At 49.5% G+C, this 13884-nt stretch overlaps 2 protein-coding genes across 7 annotated transcripts in view; one reads left to right on the forward strand and one right to left on the reverse strand.

The window, feature by feature from the left end:
* The window catches only part of LOC119963845 (dedicator of cytokinesis protein 2-like), a 1353280-nt gene that overhangs the window by 655663 nt on the left and 683733 nt on the right, over window positions 1-13884 (reverse strand).
* LOC119963846 (INSYN2B protein-like) overlaps window positions 1-13884 on the forward strand; it is a 262235-nt gene that overhangs the window by 10782 nt on the left and 237569 nt on the right. The window contains exon 2 of one of the 6 annotated variants that reach the window (XM_038793196.1): window positions 2705-3150. The exons of 3 other annotated variants lie outside the window; for them this stretch is intronic. The gene's annotated coding sequence lies outside the window, so the exon portion shown is untranslated. Of the gene's footprint in view, window positions 1-1310; window positions 1485-2495; window positions 3151-13884 lie in introns of those variants that run through there. 2 more of the 6 variants (XM_038793197.1, XM_038793195.1) reach the window with 2 other exon arrangements.

The raw sequence follows: 13884 nt of genomic DNA on the forward strand, positions 1-13884 counted from the left end.
ACGCACACACCTTAATCCTAAAAAGGTCTCTGTGTTTGACATTGGCTTAAAGTAATTCATGATGTGAACTCTCTTTGAATTGTTTAACGGGATAAGGGCTATTAAAATTTCAAGGACTATAGAACATTTTCTTTTCTGTGGTAGTTATTAATATTCTGCTCAGAAAAACATTTACACGTCTCACCTTGGGGCCTGTGTTTGTGTGTTTCGAAGCCGGTGTTTATGGGGTTAATGTGCACAGCAAACTTTCCCTCTCTGCTGCTGTTTCTGTGATTGCTTCGTGCAGGAGGATTGGAGCAAAAATCCGAGCAGAGAAATGTAAATCCTGCGAAGAATCTGTGAGTAGGTTTGCCAAATCTGGTTGACCCCACTCCAGGAGCTTCTGTCACATGTCCCCCAAAACGCCCTGACCCCACACCACTTTGCCCCCGCACAGGGGCAGCACGGTAGCATGGTGGTTAGCATAAATGCTTCACAGCTCCAGGGTCCCAGGTTTGATTCCCGGCTGGGTCACTGTCTGTGTGGAGTCTGCACGTCCTCCCTGTGTGTGCGTGGGCTTCCTCCGGGTACTCCGGTTTCCTCCCACAGTCCAAAGATGTGCGGGTTAGGTGGATTGGCCATGCTAAATTGCCCGTAGTGTCCTAATAGTAAGGTTAAGGAGGGGAGTTGTTGGGTTACGGGTATAGGGTGGATACGTGGGTTTGAGTAGGGTGATCATTGCTCGGCACAACATCGAGGGCCGAAGGGCCTGTTCTGTGCTGTACTGTTCTAAAAAAAATAAAAAATTCCCACCTTGTTCGCTTGACAGGGTCAGGGTAAGGGTCGGTCAACTCTTCAGTGCTTGAGAAGTGAAAACCAAACGGAATGAGGCTGATGTGTTTCTTATGAGTTCCTCCTGCTCCTCTCGAGACAGGAGAGTGGAAACCATCGAGGATTCTAGTGAATGGGAGGTGTCAGCAGGCGAAGATCCCAGCCTGGCAAAAACGTGACTGAAGCTGAGAACCCCATTATATCCAATGGCAATAGAAAGGAGAAGGCCATGCTGATTAGGTGCTTGGGGCTTGGATTGGAGGAGGCTCGAATGGAGCCTGAAGACACATGTGCACCTGTTTGGCTGATTCGCCTGTTTCTGTACCGTACCATCCATGCAATCCTTCTGCTGTCAAAGAACTGGCACTATACGGCATGACCCTCAGATTGAGCAGGCAACCTGTTGGAATATCCTGAAACCAGATTCCTCGTCACGCATACAAAGATGCCTGGTGTTGTGCCACAGCTGTACAAAGCTTCCTACATAGGCCATCCCTGGAGTACCGCATTCAGTTCTGGGTCCTGCACCTCACAAACTGGCTGTGCGGTGCAGATTCACAAGCACAGTCCCTGGACTGCAAGGGTTAAATGATCAGACTGGTCTGAACGGCTCTTATGGAGAGGCTGATTGAAGGAGTTGATGAAGGAGAAACCAATTCCCCTGGCGGGGAGAGGTAGAGTACGATGGATATTTAAAATTAGAGCAAGGCTATTCTGCACTTCTTCACATAAGTGTAATCAAAGTATGGGACTCCCAGTTGTGGCTGGTTGGGTACTGGTTGGGGGGGGGGGGGGGGGGGGGGGGTTTGATGTCAATTGAATTTTCAAATCCGGTATTGGTAGATTTTCGTGAGGCAGGTTTTCCAGTTAAACGGCGTTGATACACAAAACAGCAATGATCCAGTCAAATGAGGTTCAAGGACTGGTGGAGTGGTCAACCTCTGTCCCCGTTAACGTGAAGGAACACTGTCTGCGGAGGATGGGGGGGAGGGGAGGGGGAGCTTGCATTCCTTACTGACAACACGGGCAACCCCTGTACTCCCATCTCTCCAAGGCTCTGTCCTACATCACTTTGCTGTCGGGAGATATATTTAGAGTGTTTCCTTTTCATGCCCTGCTTTAGACAGCATTTTCACAGCTTGAAAGTTCAACAGAGTCATAAGTGTATTACAGACTGGAAACACAGATGCAAAGGAAACAACTCAGGAGGGGGGGCGGGGGTGTTCACGCTTTAAGTGAATTCCCATGTCAGATTAATCCTGTTCTTTGTGACTGGACTAAATACAATGTCTAAAGCTCCCATTGCATTTCCTTCCCGATTCTGTTCACCATTATCCCTGAGTGATGGGGGTAGAAGCAAGAGGGATGAAGCTTAAAGAAGCATTCTCTCTTAATTTCTTAAATTGCAGCAAAGCTATTGTTGTTTTTTAAAGATGTGATGCTCTTATAAGATGCTAGTTTGGGCCCAGTTGACACACGCCTTGTCTGTTAACCGGTGGGTTGTGCATTCAGCTCCCACTCCAGATATTTATGCTCAAACACGAGGCTGACACTTGCAGTGTGGTACTGATGGCATTTTGTACTGGTGGAGGCGCTCAACGTCTGGTAGGGTGGCATCGTGCACCAATTGACTGATGGACATGGAGAAGGGGGGGGGGGGGGGGTGCGAGGAAAGTGTTTAATAGTCTGTCTTTTGTAAAAGTCAATAGGCTGGGCATTGTTTGCTTCAGAACGGGGGGTGGAGATTTAATTGAGGCACACAAAATCATGAGGAGCAAGAAAGAGTGAATAATATGAAGCTGTTTCTCTCAGTAGAGAGGTCATGGTGAGCGAATAAACGTAAAGGAAAGGAATTGGCAGAAGAACTTGAAGAGCAATTTTTTTTTCCTCTCAGGTGATGGTGCTGGGCCTGAGACTGACTGTCTGAAAGGGTGGTAAGGGTAGAAACCCTCATTGCATTTGAAACAAAGCATTGGAAACGCACTCGGAATTCTGTAACCCACAGCACTCTGGACCGAGAGCTGGAAAGTGGGATGAGGCTGGATAACTCTTTTTATTTCAGCTGACGCAGAGATGAAGGACTGAACGGCCTCCTTCTGGGCCATAAATTTCCTGTGATCCTACGACAGCCTCAGGTTGTGAAAGGTGCTGGGTAAATGCAAGATCTTTCTATTTTTTTGATGAGAAGGCCTCTTGCTCCGGAGTGTCGGCACCTCAGAAACATGATTGTGGGAGCTTTTCCCAGTTCCAGTTTTCTCGGGAATGGTTAAAAAGCTTGCTGCTCGACATGTCTCCAGCATAACTACACTTGGCAAACGGGGAAACCTCTATCCTGCCTTGGTGAGCAAGTAAATTACTTTTATTTTTACCGACACAGTTGATTCCTTTAAGTTGCGGAATTTATTTTTACGCCCCATACTGTGATGTGTCTGCACGGTTCATTGTCTGAAGTATTTTGAGCAGAGTAGTAGTTTGCTTTATTTGGCTGTCTGTCTCCACAGCACTCAGATTGATTTCTAAACCAAACTGCTAATCTGCGACAATTTCTGCTGCTTGAAGAAACTTATGTTAATGTTTATGTTGCAGCGGCTCCTACTTAACTGTCAATTGTTCTTCGACCAGCCTCTTCTCTCTGGGTGCTCGGTTTCTGCTGTCTCTCTTTTTCAGTGTGGCATCTCTCCCGCTCTACTGCTCTTGCCTCACTGGCTCTTGTCCCCTTTGTTGTTTGTTTTTCAATCTCTTTGGGTGCGATTTAACGGCCTCGCCGTGCCCAACTTGGTGGCGGGATGGGGCAGTTGGCTCTCGCGAGATTTGCGACGCTCGAAACGCCTCGCAAGATTTCACGGAATCTTGCAAGACGCCGTGATCTGGATCTTGACCTCACTGGGAGTGATCCAGATCTGCATATTTAAATGCTTCATTTAAATATGCATGAGTGGGATTCTCCCGCTGTCTGGGACCTAACGGTTGCCCCCGGGTGACATCGGCAGGGCGCCGTTTGGTATTGGTTTCCACAAAGGTGGACAAGTCGTGATGGCACCTGAGTGGATCTGCCAGGCCGTTTGAGATTCCCAAGTTGGCGGGGACAGGGAAGAGTGGCACGTTGGCATTCCCTCTGCCAACCTGGCACCCTGGCAGCGATCGGGCCCAGGGAGGGGGGGGCTACACTTTACAAGATGTTGAGGGATTCCTCACTCCTATGTCTGCCTGTGACTCTGTCCAACGTGTCTGTCTGCTGCTTCTCTCTCACAGAACCCGACAGTGCAGAAGGAGGTCATTCAGCCCATCAAACCTGCATCGACCGTCCGAAAGAGCAGATCCGCTCCCCCGTCTACCCGATTCTATCCCCATAACCTAACCTGCACACCACTGGACATTAAGGGGCAATTTTATCATGGTCAATCCATCTAATCCGCACATCTTTGGACTGTGGGAGGAAACCGGAGTACCCGGAGGAAACCCACGTAGTCAAGGGGAGAATGTGCAAACTCCACACAGACAGTGACCCAAGCTGGAATCGAACCCGGAATCCTGGCGCTGTGAGACTGCAGTGCCACTATTCTGTTCTCTTCTCCCTGCTTCCACCTTCTAATTTTGTTTGATAATTCTCTCGACCTGTCTTCTGGAAGGGTGGAGCAGAGGACAGGCTAAGAAGGAGGGGTGGGGGGGTGTTGGGGGTGCACAGAGGGCGGGGAGGGGCTGAATGGAGGGAGACTGAGTGAGTACCTTTGTAAATATAACACCCTGACTTCCGAGCCTATGGGTAACAGTGAGGAGGGCGATTTGCTGCCCACCTCGCCTCCCCCCACGAGATTCGCCATGTAGCCCAGTAATGAGCTGAAGAGATCAGGCTCATGCACGTTCAGCCATCCCTCCATCCAACAGAATCACTCGCAATTCCATGCCCGCCACCGAACCTAGAGTCTGGAGCCGAAGATTCCACCTTCTATGTGCCTCTTTTGTTGTCTCTGTTTCTCTGTAACCTCTCTGCTGTTTCTCTCTCCCTCTGTTTCTCTTATTTCGCTCTGCTTCCTCTCTGTCTGACTCTGACAAATATATTTCCGTGTCGAATGTGTCCCTCTGTGTGGCTACTGTCTTTCTCTCTTTGCCACTCTCGTTTGTTTCTCTGCCTTACCTCTCTGTATGCTACCTCGCCTCACTGCTGTCTGTCTCTTCCTCTGTACCTGCATTATCTCCGGCTATAGTCTTGCGACCTCTCTCTCTCTCAATCTCTCTCTCACTCACACACACGCGCCCTTTATAATGTGTCTTTCTGTTTCATCTCCCGTTATTTCTGTGAGAACAGAGGAAAATAGGAGATGGATTGTGGAGTCAACCGTCCGACTCTGAACCTGCTCATGAAAATCACACCCAATGCTCGAGCTCAAATTCACTGTCCCGCGCTCTCACCATGGACGGGATTATTCGGAAACCGGCGGGATGGGCAACTCCGGCGCAAATTGTGGCGTGAACCACTCCGGCATCGGGCCGCCCCGAAGGTGAGAAATCCTCCGCACTTTCAGGGGCTAGGCCGGCGCCAGAGTCGTTTGCAACGCTCCGGCTGGTGGGAAGGGGCTTGGCGCCATGCCAATGGTGCTGAAGGGCCTCCGCCAGCCGGCACGAGTTGGGACATGCGCGGGAGTGCCAGCGTGTGCTGGCGTCATCCCAGCGCATGCGCGGGGGGGGGGTTCCATCTCCGCGTCAGCCATCGCGGACCGGTACACCAGCCTGCGCGGAGGAATAGAGCGCCCCCACGGCACAAGCCCGCCCGTGGATCGGTGGGCCCTGATCATGGGGCCAGATCCCCCCGCGCGTCCCCCCCACCCCAGAGGACCCCGGAGGCCACCCGCAGAGCCAGGTCCCGCCGGTAAGTACCAGCTCTAATTTACCCCGGTGGGACCGTCCCAAAACGCGGGAATTTGGGCGGCCCCGGGGCCCATAGCGTCGTGCTGGTCCATGCCATTCTCTGAGGCGGGCAGCGCGATTCACGTCAGCGGGATTTGGGGGGGGGGGGGGGGGGGGCGGAGAATTCGGCAGCCAGCGGGGGTGGGATCCACGCCGACCCACGGCGATTCTCCGTCCCGGCTGGGGGGTCGGAGAATCCCGCCCCATTTCCCTGCACTTTCGTAGTATCCAAAAATCCATCAGTCTCTTTCTCCTTCCAGTGGTTGCAATGTTTTCCCTTCCTCCCGAATAAGATTTTTTTCACGATCTAGACATCAATATATTTATGTACCAATTCCCCTGTATGTAGGCAGTTGGAGTTGATGAATAAATAAAGGGAAGATTAGAAAACATGTATCTTTACACAGGGGGTGGCCAGAATGTGGAATTCTTCTGTAAACGGTTCACAAGCGGAGTTCGGAAGTTCCGAAAACTAAAAGGCAAAATATTAATGGAAAAGGCCAGGGGGCAAGGTGATTTGGTAGCTTTTACAAGGGAAATCTACAGCAGGCACTGATGCTGGATGGCTTGCAAGGATTCAGACTGGATTTCAGGCGATTTTTAAAAATTATTTCATGGGATGTGGGCATCGCTGGCTAAGCCAGCATTTGTTGCCATCCCTAAATGCCCTTGCGAAAGGAGGGCTGAGCCACCCTCTTAACTTGTTGAGGTCCATGAGATGTACTTACACCCACAGAGCTGTTTGAGAGGGCGTTTCAGGATTTTGACTCGGTGACAAGTGAAGGAAGGGCGATTTATTTCTACGTCAGGATGATGTGTGGCCTGGAGAGGTATCTGCAGATGGTGGTGTTCCAATGCATCTCCAGCCCTTGTCCTTCCAGGTGGTGGAGGCCGTGCATTTGGAAGGTGCTCTCTCAGGAGCCTTTGCTGTGTTGCTGCAGTGCATCATGGAGAAGGTGCTCACTGTTTCCACAGTGGGTCAGTGGTGGAGGATGTGAATTTTTAAGCTGGTGAATCGGGTGCCAGTCAAGAGTGCTGATTTGTCTTGGATGGTGTCGGGCTTCTTGAATGTTTTTTGGGGCCATACTCATCCAGGCAAGTGGAGAATATTTCATTGCACTACTGACTTGTGCCTTGTAGTTGGTGAACATGCTTTAGAAAGCCTCAGGGTTAGTTCTTCCTCAGAATTCCGAGCCTCTGATCTGTCCTGGTAGCCACAGAATGTTTTGCTGGTCCAGTTCAATTTCTTGTCAATGGTAAACCTCAGGATATTGATAGTGGGGGATTCAGCGACGGTAATGCCATCAAATCCTCATTTGTTGGAGGATGGTTATTGTCTGGCACTTGTATGACATGAATGTTACGTTTCACCTATCAGCCCAACCCTGGATATTGCTCAGGTCTTGTTGCATTTGGACATGGACTACTTCAGTATCTGAAGAGTCACAAATGGGGCTGAACATTGTGCAGTGATCAGCGAACATCCCCACTTCTGACCTTATGGTGGAGGAAAATTATTGATGAAACAGCTGTAGATGATTGGGCTGAGGATGCTACCCTGAGGAACTCCTGCAGTGACGTCCTGGAGCTGAGATGATTGACCTCCAACCACCACAATCATCTTCCTTCGTGCCAGGTATGACTCCAACCAGTGGAGACTTTTCACCCTGATTCCCATTAACTTCAGTTTTGCTCGGGCTTCTTAATGCCGCACCAGGTCAAATGCTGCCTCGACGTCAAGTGGAGTCACTCCCACCTCACGTCCATGTTGTCCTTTTGTCCATGTTTATACTAAGACATGAGGTCAGGAGCTGAGAGACCCTGGCATAAGTCAAACTGAGTTCCCATGAGCAGGTTTTTGCTGACTTAAGTGTGACTTGACAGTACTGTCAATTACCCTCCTTCTAACACTTTGCTAGTAATTGAAAGTATTGAGTGACGGGGTGGTGATATCGGGAGGATTGGATTGGCCCTGCTTTTATACATACCTGGGCAATTTTCCACATTGTTGGGAAGATGCCAGTATTGTAACTCGATCTTCTTTTCCATCGTATTGCAGTGTAAAATGGTATATTGACTATCTGCTCTAATGAACTAATGACAGGGCCCAGTTGCATCCAATATTAATCAAACATGCTGTAGACACACACACAGAGACACTATCTATGCATTTTACCACAGTTTACGTAGAGTTTTTAAAACATTTTATTGGTCCTCTGGGGATAGGTTGGGAGGGTTGGTGAAATGATATTGGGAGGATGAGAATGGCAGTGGCTCGGCTGCCTGGAGGTCGGAAGCCAATTATTTCAATTTACAGGTCTATTAATGGTCATTTTACCTACCATCCCATATCCAGCATATATGTCAGTGTCAGTGGCGAACCCCCCTCCCCTCCCCCGCCCTTCTGCCCACCTCCACCCCCACCATTGCATTGGGAAATCACCAAGTACGAGGCGCACCCACCCCCGTCCTGGGCTTTGGGCTCCCTTCATGCCTGGAGGCTCACTGCTCCGGTGGTGGGGGCTCCCTTGGCAGCAGTGATTCTACCTCCCACTCCCCCTCTCGACTATCACGTCCGCACTGCAGGGTTCATCTCTCAGAATGTTTCTCCCTGGCTCTTTCCTGTCGCCACAACAAGCAGGCGCGCTGCCCTTCCCCTTCCGGTCTCAGCATCCACCACCTCTGCCGACGGCACTGCCACAGCTGCTGAGCTCTTGGCCCTCTGATTGGAGCTGGAAGCTGAGAAAGGTAGGCCTGTCGTCCTTAATGGGAGGGTTCACCCCTGGCAGCAGCCTCTTAACTGGCGACTGTCGTAATCTTTGTATATTAATATATATGATCAATGTATGTAAATGTAGTACAGTCAATTCAACACTAGATGTCTCACTATCAGATGGTACAAGAAAGACTTTCCCGCTCTTTCTGAGAAAGTGTGCTTCAGGAGAGTGAAGAGACAAGACATAGAATAGCGAGAGAGAGAAGTTATAAGTTATTTCATTATTACATTGTATAGTTAGTTATCTTTACTGTATTTTCTTTCTTTTACTAGTTTAGTACTAAGTACAAAGGACTCACAAATATTATTTATATTACTCATTAAATTAGTTCATCTTTCAAAGAAGACTATTGTTTATTTCATCAACTTGGCTGATTCAAAGAGTAATATACATATTACGTAAAGTAATATAACAGCTGCCAACAGTAAAATCCCCTCCGTGGTCCCACCATCCACCCTCGTGGGCTGGAGAACCATATTTTGTCCCAGTGATGGGACCCACGGTGTGCTGGTGAAATTCAGACCATAAAGCCATTACAGCAACTAAAAGGAGGTTATTTAGTCCATATATTGTATTTATCTACAGATACCTAACCCGCAATATTTCAGCGCTCGAATCAGCTTTACTCAGAACTGTATCTATGACAGAATTGCGCGAAATATCACAACACAGAAATAAGCCACTTGGCCTAATTAGTCCATGTTGGTGTATATACTCTGCACAACCTCCTCCCACTGTACTCCATCTCACCTTGTCATTCAGTGCAGAAGGGGTCTATTCGGCCCATCGAGTCTGCACTGACCCTCCCAAAGTGCACCCTACCCAGGAGTAATCACCCGCCCTATCCCTGTAACCCCACCCAACCTTTGGATTCTAAGGGGCAATTTGGCATGGCCAATCTACCTAACCTGTCAGTGTAACCTTTTATCCCTTTCTCATACTTAGCTTGCTTCTCCATAAATACATAATAACCCACTCCTTCTCCATAATAACCCACTGCTCCATCATGGTTCAATGCTTCTTTTTCCTCCCCTGAACCCCACAACTCCGCCATCTCTTGAACCTCATACCAATCCTCACACTCACCTAATCACACTGCATAGACAAATAAAACTAGCAAAGAAGAATGGCCAATAGGAAAATAAATACTCAGTAAAATTCCTCCCTGACTCCTCAGGCATTCCAAACCATTCCCGGAGATCACATGGATACCAGTATTATCTCTGTGAAGACAGGTACATGCTATACAATGTGATCTCTGCCCCAGTCAGGAACCGGTCACACATCATACGAACATACGCACAAATGAACATATGAATCAGGAGCAGGAAGGGGTAATTTGACCCCTCGATCGTGCTCCGTCATTCAATAATATCCTGGCTGATTTGATTGTAACTTCAACCACATATTTCTTTTTTAATTTAGAGTACCCAATTCATTTTTTCCAATTAAGGGGCAATTTAGTGTGGCCAATCCACCTAACCTGCACATCTTTGGGTTGTGGGGGTGAAACCCACGCAAACACGGGCAGAATGTGCAAACTCCACATGGACCGTGACCCAGAGCCGGGATCGAACCTGGGACCTCAGCGCTGTGAGGCATCAGGGCTAACCCACTGCGCCACCGTGCTGCCCCAACCCCACATTTCTGCCTACCCCTGATAAGCTTCCCCCCTCCCTTGATAATCAAAAAACTATCTAGCTCCGCTTTAAAAATATTCAAAGACCCTGCTTCCACTGCCTTTTGAGGAAAAGAGTTCCAGAGACTCACCACCCTCTGAGAGAAAAAAGCCTCACCTCTATCTTAAATGAGCAACTCCTTGGCCGGATTCTCCCGTGATTGGCGGGACGGCCCGTACCGGCGCCAAACAGTGGCGTGAACCACTTTGGCATCGGGCTGCTCGGAAGGTGCGGAATCCTCCGCACTTCCGGGGGCTAGGCTGGCGCCGGGGGGGTTGGCGCTGCGCCAACTGGCGCCGAAGGGTCTCCGCCGGCCACCACGAGTTGGCGCATGTGCAGGACTGCCAGCATATTCTGGCACATGCGCAGAACCGCTGCCGTGATTCCTGCACTTGCGCAGGGAGTTTCTTCTCCACGCCGGCCATGGCGGATCCTTACAGAGGCTGGCACGGAGGGAAAGAGTGCCCCCATGGCACAGGCCTATCCGCAGATCGGTGGGCCCCGATCGCAGGCATGGCCACCATGGGGGCTCCCCCCGGGACTGGATCCCCTCGCGCCACCCTAAGGACAATGCAAGCCGCCCTCAAAGCCAGGTCCCGGCGGTATGGACCTTGTCTATTTCACGCCGGCGGGACTGGCTGAAAACGGATGGCCGCTCAGCCCATCGGGGTCCAGAGAATTGCCGGGGGGGGGAGTCACTGCCAATGGCCCCCGACCGACGCGGGGCGATCCCCGCTCCCGCCCAAAAGCCAGCGCCGGAAAATTCAGCAGCCAGCGTCGGTGCTGCGGGGCGGGATTCACGCCGCCCCCCGGCGATTCTCCCACCCAGCGGGGGGGTCGGAGAATCCCGCCCCTTATTTTTAAACAGTGATGCAAGGAAGTATTCCTGGCAAATATTTACCCTCAATCAATCAACATCACTAAAACAGATTATCTAGCCGTCATCATGTTGCTGTTTTGTGGGAGCTTGCCTGCATTGTTTGTCGCTGCCACATTGTGGGAGCTGTCACATTTCCTACATTGCAACAACTGCATTTCAAAATTACTTATTTGGCTGTAAAGTACTTAGGGATTTCCTGAGGTCCGTAAAGGTGGTACAGAAATGAAAGATCCTTCTTTCTTTCAATCTTTGCAGCAGCTGCCACTGCTTCTTCCCATGAAAATATTTCACAAAACACATTAGGCCGCAAAAAACTATCTCTTTTGAGTGATCTCGGCTCCAAAGACTCACCTTCTCTACATAACCGTTATTCCTGCCTCTCTCCAAAAGCCATCTTGTTGCCCCTGGGACACCTTTCATGTCCTCCTTCCACAGACCCAAGGATCTTTGTTGTGAAAACACACTTCAATTATTTGTGTCGTCTTAGTATTTGAATCCTTCACCAGCACTCAGTCTAATAAGAATTCCCAATAAACGTCCAAGCATGAAGGATTGTTGAAAGGTAATTTCCTTTTACCGTGGGCAGCACGGTAGCACAAGTGATTAGCTCTGTGGCTTCACAGCGCCAGGGTCCCAGGTTCGATTCCCTGCTGGGTCACTGTCTGTGCGGAGTCTGCACGTTCTTCCCGTGTGGGTTTCCTCCGGGTGCTCCGGTTTCCTCCCACAGTCCAAAGATGTGCAGGTTAGGTGGATTGGCCATGATAAATTGCCCTAAGTGAAGGTTAGGAGGGGGTATTGGGTTATGGGGTAGGAGTGAAGGCTTAAATGGGTTGGTGCAGACTTGATGGGCCGAATGGCCTCCTTCTGCACTGTATGTTCTATGTCTATGTCACACAAAATACAGAAAGCCAGCAGATGGAGTGTCAAACTTATTAAGTGTTTTATTTTGGTGGAGGACATAATCAGTGATGGCGTTACATCACATTGTCAGAGGGCAAGAGGCATGACTGACTCGAGTAAAGCAGGAAGGAGATTAAGTGTGCATATATAGGGAAGGAAAAGTTATTCATACCTCTTTGTGATTATACTTTGGGACAAACTATCCCGTTGTCACCTTCATGTGAATTTTCTTTTTGAGCATTTCCAACGAGAGGCTTTCAAACCTTTTACCTTGTTGCCGTTGTCAGCCTGACATGACAGCTGGCATTTGAGGAAGAAATGGGGCAGAACCGAGGCAATTTACCAGGTTATTGAGCAGAGACGCCTGCGATGGCATGATCAATGATAAGAACATTAGAAAGAACAACCAATGAGAAAAGGGGCATTGTGCCTATCAAGCTTGCATTTGATCTGCATTATTATAAACTCTACCTCACCCATTTAGTCTCCTTCAAACCATCTACTCCAGCTGTCAGCCGTGGCTCAGTCAGTTGCTCTCTCAAGTTTGAATCAAGAAGTGCGTGGGCTTGTAGCCCTGCTCCAGAGATTTGAGCACATAATCTAGGTTGATACTTCAGTGAGGAAGTGCCGCGCTGTCAGGTGAGGTGATGTCCTTCAAATGGGTCATTATACCAAGGTTCCATCTGCCCTCTCATGCGGATATAATAGTTCACACACAATTACTTTGCAGAAGAGCCGTTCTCCTCATTATCTGAAAAAGAGATTATTGGCTAAAAAGGAGATTATTGCTTTATGTGGGAGCTTGCTGTGCACAAATTAGGTGCAGCATTTCCTGCATTACAAACATGACTACACTTCAAAACAACCTTGTTGACTGAGCGATGCTTTAGGGTGTCCTGATCTTGAGAACTATACCATATGAAGGCATTTGTTACTTTATTTTATATCTATCCTGTCATGGGCTTTATTCCATCTATATAATTGGAGGGGAAATTCTAAAATCCTTGAACCCAAACAATAATCAAATAAAACTATTTTGTCATATACGTTGTCATATTTCATGCTCTGTTGCTTTTCTCCATTCTCAATACCCTTGTCCTCTGGCCTGTGAAGTACTTCTAAAAATGATCATGTTCTCCATGAACACAAGACCTTGGGCGGAATCTTCCATTCATGGTGGCCATCTTGCTCGCTCGCTTGAAAAAGGGGCAACGACACCCGTGATGACTCTCAGGAGGAAGTCTCGCTTTATCATCCGCCATCAGGCAGTTAAGTGGACAGCGGTGGACCTTCCTCCTTACTGAGGACCCCTGCAGAAGACGTCTTGCCTCCCAAGAGCTGCCAGCCAAACAGAGGACGGCAGCTCTTGCACTCAGAAGAACTGCAGAGGTGGCAGTGGATCTGGACTGCTAGCGTCACAGAGCGACCCAGGAGAAGGAGAAGTGCTTTTTGTGGGGGGAGGAGTGTCCCACTGGGTGGGAAGTTGTGGGGAGCGGGTGGTCGACGGCAAGGGAAGGGAGGGGGTCATCAGAGGTTACCCCTTCTGCCCCATGTCCATGCCTCAGATTAGTGCAAGGGCCCTACCTACTCCTCCAGCTGACTTGCAGCCCACAGTTTAACCAGCCGTACAGGCTGCATGTCAGCAGGTCTGCTTGGAGCCGGGAAGATTGCAGCAGAGGTGGGAAGAGGCCCTTGGGTGGTCTTTAATTTGCCACTTCAGGGACTCAAGTGGAGGCGGGCGGGAGGGTCAACCATGGCCCTTCCTACCCAGAACCCACTTCCAGCAGAAGGAGAGAAGGGGTTAGGAATCGGTCTCAACTCCAACCCATCATATTTTCAAGCCCGCTCACCAACCTCCTTCGCACCTGTCCACTGGACCTCATGACATCACTTACAATACCTGCAGGTTTTTCTTGTCTTCAGCATAATAACA

This window comes from Scyliorhinus canicula, chromosome 3, assembly GCF_902713615.1.
Source record: "Scyliorhinus canicula chromosome 3, sScyCan1.1, whole genome shotgun sequence".
NCBI classification, from domain to species: Eukaryota; Metazoa; Chordata; class Chondrichthyes; order Carcharhiniformes; family Scyliorhinidae; genus Scyliorhinus; species Scyliorhinus canicula.